At 50.7% G+C, this 11183-nt stretch overlaps 1 protein-coding gene across 5 annotated transcripts in view; it reads right to left on the minus strand.

The window, feature by feature from the left end:
- Positions 1 to 3718, minus strand: part of SMG7 (SMG7 nonsense mediated mRNA decay factor) — a 55069-nt gene extending 51351 nt beyond the window's left edge. For all 5 annotated transcript variants that reach the window (XM_075710184.1, XM_075710185.1, XM_075710186.1 and 2 more), the window contains exon 1: positions 3680 to 3718. The gene's annotated coding sequence lies outside the window, so the exon portion shown is untranslated. The remainder of the gene's footprint in view (positions 1 to 3679) is intronic.
- Positions 3719 to 11183: the final 7465 nt, after the last annotated feature.

The raw sequence follows: 11183 nt of genomic DNA on the forward strand, positions 1-11183 counted from the left end.
CTCTACATCATCCTGATCAGGAATCAGTACCAGAACATGCTCACACACACAGACTGCAGCCCTAAATTACCTCCGCTCTACCCTCCTCCATTAACAGTGAAGAAACACTGCAAGAGGTGCGTCATCAACTGGCAGACAGCAAAGGAACAACCATGAAGAGACACGGCAGATGCAGAAGTTAATGGGGTTACTGACGAGTCTTTGAAAAGAGAGCCACAATTTAAATTATTAAAGCAGTCAAACCTTTAATGAAGTTGGTTATAGCCTCATCATAAGACTACAGGAAACTACCTACTGGTTTGTCAGCACTAGAATTTCTAAGCAGTGTTCAAGCCCTGTAATTGAAGCACTTTTTATTCTATGTTTACAGAGTGCTAAAAGCCACAATTTACCAGGGTAATGCTACATTTAACTAGTAACTAGAGTTCACATCTTTGACTGAGATATGACTGTCTCAATTGCATTTCACAAACTGCTAAACTTTTGAATCCAAGTTAACTACGTTTTGAACATTAACATATACAATAGGCAATGAAGATCATTTCCTTAAAGTGAACAAATGTGGACTAAAGCTCAATACTGTCTTATAAAAACGATGTGCTCAGAAGTTTCTGTGGTATTATGTTAGAAATCCTATCGGTAGTGATATTTTGCTTAAAAGCGACAACTTCTGTACCTAGCAGGATACACGAAATGTTTACTGTAAGATGACTGCCCCACAAAATTAATTTGATTTATGGGGAGTTATTTGTAGATTCCCAAAGCAGCACAAATGGTATGGGTACAATTTTTTAGCCAGGTGAGGTGAACACATCCACCTGAACAGAGAGATGTGAACTGTGCCTCTTTTTCCTAAGAGCTCTTTGAAAGAACCTTCTGAAAGGTCTACTCACTCGACCAGATGTAATGCAAATCTTTTAAGAAATTACTCAAAAAATGACCCGAGAGAAGTATCTAAGAAACTAGACGGGACAGAAGACACTCCAGTACTCTTGAAAGGTGACCTTGAAAAGGGTAATAAGACTAGGAAAGCAAAAACCCCAACACTTTCTTACAACATATGAAGATGAGTTAAAAACACTCTCCTGCAACTTTTGAAAGACTCGGTACATGAAGTCTGACCTTCTTTGTTCATTCTGGAAGGCTTTTGCAGGAGTCTCAAGTGTTTCTCAGTTTTTGCACTTTGGAGGGGTACAGTCTTTTAAGGACAGCAATTTAAAACAGTTGATTCATATACATTTATACAGAAAGCAAGAGACTGGTAGTGGAGGAGTTAAGGCAGTCCAGCTAAAAGTCTTTTCTTCTCGGCTCATTTTTTCAGCATCTTGATTCTTGCAGAGTCATTATTTCACTAGTTATTCAACCATTACATGGTCACCTTAGAAATACAGCTCTCTTCTGTCTAAACTCCAAATGCAGAGAAAGATTTCTCACAAAAACTTTTCTGTCACTCGTTAGTTTTAAGACGATGAAGACGAGCAGAGACTAATTGCTCCACGTCTTCATTTAGCACATTTTGTTAAGCTGCCCTTTCATAGCATTATACTTTTGTCTATATATTCCTTCATCATTACATTCGGATTGAGCTTGTAATGCTACAGTAAGAAGGAGGATGCCCTCCTCCTTAAGGCAAAGGACTAACAGAACTGGCTCTGAGAGTTTGAGGCTCTATTCCCAGTTCTCTTTATGAGCTTGGGCTGCAGTAATCCACAGCTCAATTTCTGCCCTATGCAAATCAAAAAATTTAAACATATACTCTGTAGATGTAAAAAGCATTTCACAGCTTTTAAGGAAACCATCCCCAAGCTTACCTTCTACGCAGAGGAACAAACCGAAGTGTTCTTTAAAGGGAGAAAGTGAAGATTACCAACTACAAAGTGCTTGAAAAGTTTGGGAGGGGGAGTGTCCTGGTGGTTTTTGGGTTTGTTTTTTTTTTTTTTTTAGGAGGAGATAAGATTCTTGGTGACAAAGACAGGAGTCATTACTTGTAATACATTAGTACCCAGACGCTTCAGTCCCGTTGTATTAGGCACAATACGAAGCAGTCAGGAAAAAGTGACAGAGGCCCAGGATGAGCTATGGTGTTGGAGGAACAAAGCTAGGAGAAATAGGTGATTACTGCCCACATGCTTGCCGTCAAAGAGGATCTCCAGCTTGGTGCAGCAGAATACAGAACACCAAGAAAGACTCTAGCGGTGCAGGAAGGTGACTGGGGCAGGACAAGCGCGACTTCAGCAGTACTGCCTTGTAACGACCCAAGGCAGCCAAAGACTTGTAGTCACGGGGAGGGAGGGGGGAGCAAGAGGTTACACTGTTTTTAAGACATATATGAAAATACAAAAGCAAGTCTTTTACTGGTAGAGGAGAGCTAATAATAAGGTACTTAAGAGCCTTTTCCGTAATGTAATGGGAAAGAAAGAATAAAGAAGTTTCTAAGACAGCACAGGTTGGCAGCCTGGAAAAGAAAAAGGCCCATAAACTTGCTATTAGAGAAAAAGATTACTTTTTTTTTTTTTCTTTTTTGAAAAGATGAACTTGAGACAGTACCTGGACTACCAGGAGGAGGCAGACAGAGATACGTGACAAGATGAGGAAGAAGAGGACGATCTGGAGAATCAGTAAGGGGAGACAGCTGAAGTGTTTCAGAACCCTGGATAGAAAGTGTTTTGGAAATGTAAAAACCTCCTTGAATTCACTCCTTAGAAATCCTTCCCAAGCCCTGAACTCTTCAGAAAGAATGTGCATACCCTTTTGCCATATCTACAACTCTTGCATGAGGTGCTCCGGAAGGGTTGGGGGGGTGGTGGGGGTGGTAACACGTCACAGACACAGTATTTAGCATTTTACAGCTACTGAAAAGCCATTTGTATCTTGCAATGCCCCTTCCCAAAATCACTAGAGAAAGAGTGTTTCATACCCAAAAGATAAGTTCACCCAAAAGCCTGTCAAAGTTCTGCTTATATCAACATGCAGCACCTAGCACTCTCGACTTTCAGGGACTCAGGAGAATTACTGTTCAGCAAAGCGTTTCGAAGCACAACCCTGGCAGACTCGCTTCTCTCCCAAGCCCTCAGCTGACTGTCCCCAAAACCGATCAACTGTACAAGCCGCAGTAGAGGACCTTCAGCAGGCCGCAGGCTGACTGGTGAGGGTTGAGACACAACCCCTGCTACTGCCGTTCTCCCAGAGCACCTCACGGGGCTGCGAGCACAGGTTTCGCTTCACCGCTGGGGTCAAACTTCGCAGTCGCTCCGCAGCAGCCGGTTATCACGGCACCTATTTGAAAGCAGCTAGAGAACTCCGACAGGCAAGCCGGCGGGCTCCCCTGCCCTCCCCGCTGCTCCAAGGCACTGGCTTGACCTTGCTAGGGAGCCCTCGCCCCACCGGGCCCTCCTCAGCTAAGCGGCAGCCCGGGCCGCCTGCCTGCGGGTACGCGGCTCCGTCCTATCTCGGCGCCCGCTCCCCGCCAGCAGTGCGGGGCTCGGTAACGTGGCAGCCGGCTCCCCCCCAACCCCCGGTCACATCCCCCTCACAGCCCCGAGCTCCTCGCTGCCGCTATGGGGACTCCCCACGCCTGAAGGGACCCCATCCCCCCGCCCCCTCCGGGGCCGCTGGCCGCGGCCTCGCCTCAGGGCACACGGCGACCCCCCCACACACCCCGCTCCCGGCCGGCTCTCACCGGAGATACTGCGCACACAGCAGGCTCATCCTCCGCCGCTCGCCGCCCCGTCCCGCCGCGGGTCTCACAGCCCGGGCCGGCCCGCCGCCCCCGCGCCGCCGCCGCTGCTGCTGCTGCCGCTGCTGCCTCCGGCCGCCGCCGCCATCTTCCCGTGCAGGGCCTGCCGCCGCGGGGGAGGGGCGGCAGGAAGGAAGGGGCGGGGGTGTCCCCGCTCTGCGCTCCGGCCGGGCAGAGACCGCCCGCGCCCCGCCGGCCCCGGCAGCGCCGGTCCCAGCAACCTCAGCGGCCCCGGCAGCCGCTGCCGCTCACTTGCCCGCCCTCCCGCCGCCCCGTTGAGGCGCCCGGACCCTCCCGCCGCGCCGGCCGCGCTTCCGGGCCCGGCCCCTCCCCCGCCGGCACTTCCGGCGGCGCCACCGGCAAACCCTTCCCCCGCGCCTTCCCCCCCGCCGACCTTCGGCGGCGGCCGCTGATTGGCTCGCCCGCTGCCATAGCAACCATGGGGGCAGCGGGGCGTCGTCACGGCGACCGCGGCGCCTTCCCGCCCGCCGAGGCCGGGGCCGGGCCTGGGCCTGCAGCCGCGGCGTTGAACGGCCTCGCCCGCCCCAGGGCCCTCCCAGCGACACCTCGTTTTATCAGATTCCCCTTCACGGAGCTCGGGGAGGCGAGAGGGTCGGCCTGCCGAGAGGCGGTGGCCCACGGCGCTGTGGGGGAGCCCCTGTCCCTCAGTGCGAGGGCGGTGGCAGCAGCCTCCCTCTTTCCTGACAGAAAAGGTTTTAGCGGGAACAACGCTGGTAGGCCTGGACTTCCCACATAAAGCAGGCTACCCATTCCCCGCCTGCTTGCCTGCCTGCACCCAGGGATTCCCAGGGTTCGGCTGCTCAGGTGTACGGCCCCGAAGGTCACCCCAAAGTGTCCCAAACAGCCCTCATCTCAGATTCCATCCATTACCCAAAACGGCTGGCAGCACCAGCCCCAGAACCTGGGAGGCAGCAAGCTCAGGCACAGGGTGGGCCCGGCACTGGGGACGTGGCCTACAGCCCCACAGTTGGCACTGCAGCCAGCAGGTCTTGGTGCACAGCCAGGACATGGGCACATTAGGCAGTAACTTTGCGCCTCAGTATGGCAGTCTACCACATCTAAATATTTACACTATTTACACCATGTGGTGCTGCCTCCTGTGCCGGCTTGGTGACTCGTTTTATGCTCAAACTCATCTTCTGGGGCAGAAAAAGTCCCACTGAGTTCAGTGGCCATTTAGGCACATGGGCCAGCCTTAAGAAATGAGGCAGATGACTATTCAGGATCAGATGAGCACCCAGGAGGCTAGCTAATGCAAGTTGCGTTATTTGAGCATGTAAGTGACCCCGAGGACAAAATGAAAGATCAAGTTTCGAAAATAAATCCTCGCATTTTTTCAGGTTGAAACGAGAACATGTTTAGGGAAATGATTTTCAGGGCCCCACATGTTTGAACAGAAGCCTCTCAAGGCTGCAGAATCGGTTTCCTGGTTTCAGTGCAATCAGGGCTGGGCAGTAAGCCATGCAGCCAAACCTCCCATCGAATCCTGCGCAGTGCCTCAGGCAGGCACCGCAGCAGGGCTCAGGGCTCTGCCTCCATCCCTGCAGGCTCTCGGCTGCAGAGCAGGAGCAAACTGGTTCAGCACTGGGCAAACTGGGGCTGCTTGCCTGGAACCTGTCTTGGGCTAAAACAGACAGGTTGTCTGCACAGCTGCCACAGGGACTCTATGAGATTGTATCTCTTGTGTCAATGCACAAATGCAGCTCTTCTAAGCTGCATCTTTCAGGGCACACTGTCCAGGACTCTTCCCAGACCCTTCACATTGCCAGTGTGACCTGGAGCCCCGTCCCCTGGTTCCTGAGGTGGCATGCTTAGGGCACCCTGCATCTTGGGGGAGACCCACCAGGCAGCACGTACTACTGTGCGGATACCTCGAGCTTGCCTCTACTTTTCACATATTTTTCCATCTATTCCTTCTCCTTATGGAGGAGTTGAATAAGACATGTTTTGAAAGAAGCAGGACCTTAAGCTGGTGCTGCTTCCCCTTCCACCAGCCCCTCACTTCCACACCCTCTTTGCAGCTGGATCCTTCGCCAGCCCCATGTTCGCATTATCCCACAGCAGCAAAGTGGTGCTGTGAGAGCAGCTTACATTGGCTTAAGCAGCAAAGGAATATAGGCTGCCTGTGAGCCTCCCTGCCTCCCGGGGAGCCGACTTGGGATTTTCCTGTCAGTTTTCTCCATCACTCCACTCCCAGGGGCTGTTCCGGGGATTTCCCCTCCCTTCTTTGGCTTTGGCCAAACAAACTGTTGCTTTTCAACCTTTTTCTGCTTTTTTTGCTGGAGAGGATCCCCTGCCAGAGGCTTCCTCCCAGGCAGAACGATATCATACAGCCTCACTATAAGGTAGCCACCAAACTGCAAATAGCACTCTGGCACATCCTCTGCTTCATGCCCCCTGGCAGCAATGTTATTGCTTAAAATAAAATGCTTAAAATAAAATTGATGTTAACCTGCACTGTTACTGCCTAAAATAAAAGGTGATTCTTTATTTTTCAGTCCACTTCAGCACTCTGCTGGACCTTAGACAAAGTCACTGGAGCGCAGGCTGTTATTCTCTGCAATTGCAGGTGCACTTCTGAGCTCAACAGGTTGGATCTGTACAAACAGGGATTTCCAGGGCTGACTCACCCTGACCTCTGCATTTGCATGTGGATAAGAGAGGGGAAATTTGAAGGCAGAAGCTTGAATTTGGACATTTTGGCCAGGAAGGGGGTGGCACATTCTGGCTTTCTGCAGTATCTCATTGGCCAACGAACACAGGTCTCATCCAGGAGGCCACAAAATGCTCCCTCAAGGTGTCATGCTTATGCCACATCAGGCAGGAGCAAGGAGCAGGCAGCATTAACTCAGCAGCTGTCTTGTTTGGCCTTGTCTGATTCCAATCCACCTCCAAAGCCACCCCAAAAGACCCAAGAGGTTCACATGGAGCAGAGCTGACTTCTGAGTCTTGGGCAGGGGAGAATAGGCAGCCCCTGGTATTTTCAAGCGAATCTGATGGGTGTTGTCATGGGTGTTATTTAACCTGTTTAATGCCAATACAAATTGCCACGTGGAGCCATACCTCGGGGCAGCTATATGAGGGAAGCTATGACCCGTCAGGGCAACCTGCCCAGCCACAAGGCCTCCCTTCACCTTTTCTCACTCCTCTTGAATATCTTCCAGCTACAGAAGCCTGCACAGGTTCTTCTCTGTTTTTCAGGGCTTTTCCTCTGGATTGTGGAATCTTTCACTTCCCTATGAGTTTCTGCGCTGTTGGAACAGATCTGTCCATTAGGACAATGTGTCCATGAATTTTTCTCTCCAGCCCACTCTTCTTGCCTCTTGGAGAGCTCTTCTGCATCCCTGCACCTCCAGATTTGGCCTCAGTTTCTCCCACATGGCATTTCTGAGGACTTGGCGTTGCTGCTGATTGCTCTGTTTCTTATGAAATTCTACTTCAAACCTTTTGGTGCACACAGCAAGGGGGCTAATTTCCTTCCATTTAAGGGGAAGCCACAAGTCAATCTCCCCTTAGTTTTGTTCCAAGAGATTTGCAATGGAAGTCTTATCTTCAAAGAAGCAGGTTTCTTACAGAGGTCAACACATTTAACACATTTTTAACATTAATGGGTCAATAACTGTGGCTTACCATTTTATTAATTACAGAGCATCGGGAAGGATTTGATTCCCCAGATGAAGATGGCAGACCAGAGACCCTGTGAACTCAGTGAATAACCCTGGCCCTACACACCAGCAATGCAGCCAAAGTGCCCAGGAGCGAAGCTGCCCTGCTCTCTGGAGGGAAAGCCTCATAATCCCAAATGTGAATCTGTTTTACAGCCTTCGACAGCCTGTTACCGTAGGAGCTCAGCATTTCACAGACCTTCAACACGTTTATCCTCAAAGCACTGATCCAGCCTGCTCTAAGAGGAGAGCGAGTGACCATCCCCACTTAACAGATAGTCAGAGGAGCAGAAGAGATTTCCTCAAGGTTGTTTAAGATAAGAATGGAGAGGTGGACCAAATCAGAGCCTGCTCCTGTCCTTCTTCATTAACACTTACATCTTTAATTGTCCAGGAATGTCCTGTGAGCGTTGCAGAGTCCAAGGTCTCCCTTTTGTGTGTGTAAACTCTCCCCCTGTTTTCACATATAGATGTGACCGCTGGGCAGCCCTCTGTCTCAGTGCCAAATCTTGGCTTTTAGGTCTTTGAGACATCACATTTTCCTGATGCTCAGGGTAAAAACCTGGGATCAAGGAAAGATGAGAGTATAGCTCAACAGCTGAATGATAAAACACCAGATTCTCTGCAGGTCTGGTGATTATTTCAATCTAAATGTTGTGAATATGGGAAATTAGCACTCCAAAGCAATTGAAGAACTCGAAGGAAGAAACAAAGTATGAAGATACCTAAACAATCTTAATTTTGCCCTGTATTCATCCCTCTCAGTAATTATGTTACCTGTGATTAAAATCTATTTGTTGTCATCCCAGATTATACTACTTAGATTTTTAATTGTTAGTGATGAAAGTTCCATCTTACCCTAATTATAACCTCATTTCTCCAAATATAGCCTATACGCAAAACTTCAGGAATTTTGACTGTATAGAGGTTTGTCAAGTCTTCATTATTCCCTTGCAAATATCACTCAGAACAAAGAAAAAAAAATGTAAAATGGGCTGCATCTCTTAAAGAAATCCTTTTTAATCCTTATAATTCATAAAATACCTAATGGATTTACTTTTAATTCTTTGAGAGTAAGTGCTGCATGTTCTGGAAAGAAGTACCCTTTCACACTAAATAGAAGCTAAATCCCTCTTGGAAGGGAAAGAGAAAGCAGCCGTTCCTGGGAGCCACGCTGAGTGCCTCCAGCTCGCACTCCCATAGTGCATAACCCAGCTCAGATCGTGACTGTGCAGATCGATCCACCCTGCACAGCTGAGCTGTAGCCTCAGACAGAATTAGAGACATTAAAATGCCTGTGGAGCTAATTGCATCTGTGGCCAATGCTCAGCTGCTGAACATGGGCGAGAAAGAAATCTCTTACCAAGCTGACCTTCCTGAGGAGATATCTTGAAAAGTCCTAGAAATGCTGCACAGCTCCTGGGGATGGTTTGCAGAGACCACCGCACTGGGGTGTTAGGTCCACAACCTCAGCACATCCCCAGGACCCCACAGGAGCTTTGTCCGACAGCACCCTTAGGTAGCTTCTTCCAGGACATGATGAACCATGCCCTGAGAAAAGCTCTTGAGCTAGAAGAGGCGGGGACTGGTTGGTCCCTGGCCACGCTCTCCAGGCTACTCATGAATTTTCAGGCCTCAGTTATAAGTTATCTCTTGCACCGGCTTAAGACCCCTGCTCACTCCTTCCTTGTTGGAATGTCTGCTTCTACCTTGGGTCACCAGAAATGGAAGGTTTCTCCCTTTAGGCCAGGCTGTCCCATCCCACGTGGCCTCAGACCTGGTTGCCACAGGTTTGGCAGCTCCCTCCAGCTCAACCAGGCCCACGCCATAACAGCTACCCCCAAGCCTTGCCCATGTACTTCCACTTACTGCCCTGTGTGGTTGCTCCATGATCAACTGGTTCACCTTGGCCAGTCCAGCCTGGCCCAATCTGCCAGTCCAGTCTGGCATGTGGGGAGCAGAACTGAACCCCCTTGTTAGCTCTAGACAGCAAGGCTCTGAATTGCGGTGATGTGGGTTCACAACTGATTTAAGCCCCTCTAGCTCCCCGGCTGGACCTTGCAATCGCTCGGCTGTGGGTAACACAGCCAAAGGACTCAGTTTGATTTGTGCTTGCTGGGTCCAGCAGCAGAGAGATGGGGGGTCACCCAAGCTCAGGGTCCCTTCCCATACAGCAGGTCCCATCTGGGATCAGCCCATGGGGAAAGGAGCCGGGAGACATGTGAGGAACCTTCTCAGGGCCTCCATCCTATGCTTGGGAGATGCTTTTAAGCTTGGCTCCCTGCTTGCCTGCCTTTGCAGAGCAGCCCTCTCCCACTGCCCCTCCCTCCCCCGCCCCAGCAGGAATTGCTCTTTTCTCCAATAGATTTGGGTTGTTTTAAAGAGTTTGCAAACTGTCAGTTTAAAAGCCTTAAGCTAGAAGGTTTCCCTTCCTCCTCCCAAGCCCAAGGGGAGAGACAAGGTGAAAGGCAATGCCGGGAGGACCAAGGAGCCCCCATGCCTCACCCTGGTGAACACAGGCATGATCTTCCTGCCTTCTCCTGCACGGCCCCATAGCTCATGGGGCCCAGCTGTCCGGACAGTGAAGAGCCGGACAGATCCATGCGCAGAAATACCCTTGGTGTGAACCACAGGTGATGTTTCAGGTGTGCTTAACAGGTCTAGCCTTGCTTCTCAAGTCCCACAGGCAATGATTTTGCAGTGTTGCTACAAGCTCCCTGTGTTGGAGTAGGCAAGTCACTGAGTTTCTCTGTGCTATTTTCTTCCTCAGAGAATAAAACCAAGGTAATCATCCTTCTGTCCTCTGTCTGTTCTGCTGCACCAGCTCCGCAGATGGCAGATGGCTGCTTGCCACCAAGGGCTGGGTTGGAGCCCAAATCAGCTGGGGGTCTTGGGGTGCTCCGGCACTGCACAGCAATCACAGCCGGGGCTGGCATGGAGCATCTGGCTCCTGCGGCTGGGGCCGTTGTCTTCACTGGTGGGAAATTTCCTGTGGGAAATACACCCACATGTTCAGGGAAGGCAGCAAAGAAAAGAAAATAAAGGCTGGGTTGGAAAACCTTGGGGGGAAAAAAGGTGAAATAACCTCTTCCCGCACACATAGTCTGCTTTGGAGGCAAGGAACCTCTCCCTGCGCAGTTCCCTCTGCACCCTGGTCTCTACCAGGCACTTGGCTCTGGGTGCACATGTCAGCGGGCTGTGCCTCGGGCTGGCTGATCCACTGCACAGCCTGGCAGGCGTCACTCCCGCGCCAAAACCCGCTGCTGCTCCCGAACCGGCAGCGTTGCTAAGTGACAGCTGATTTACCACATCACTTACCCACCCTGGCATGCAGCAGAAAAGCAAAGGAAGAGGTATGGGCAGCGCTGGCCAGACCTCACCCCCACCACAGCCGGGCAGTGCGTAACCCACATCTGGACTGGCCACCTTAACCTTTCGCTGTCTGGTGTTTAAGGTCAAACCCCAGCATGAAATGGAGCAGGCAGAGAGATTCAGCCAAGAGCTGGCAGGCCCGGTGGGCCGTGGTGGGGATCACCAGGCAGTGGGAGCTTTCTCCTACGACATCAGCACCTGATGCGCCTACGGCTAAAGGTGCTGCAGCCTACGGAAGGCTGAAGGGAAAAGATGCCTCCCTGCAAAATTTCCTATGCAAAATTAGTGGGGAAAGGGATTAGGATTAACAAAAAATTCGTTTTCATGTGTCTCACCTGAGCTTCAGTCTCTTCTGTGTGAAAGGAGTCAATGAAGGAGTCTTCTTGTAA

This window comes from Pelecanus crispus, chromosome 5 (assembly GCF_030463565.1).
Source record: "Pelecanus crispus isolate bPelCri1 chromosome 5, bPelCri1.pri, whole genome shotgun sequence".
In the NCBI taxonomy this organism is placed as follows: domain Eukaryota; kingdom Metazoa; phylum Chordata; class Aves; order Pelecaniformes; family Pelecanidae; genus Pelecanus; species Pelecanus crispus.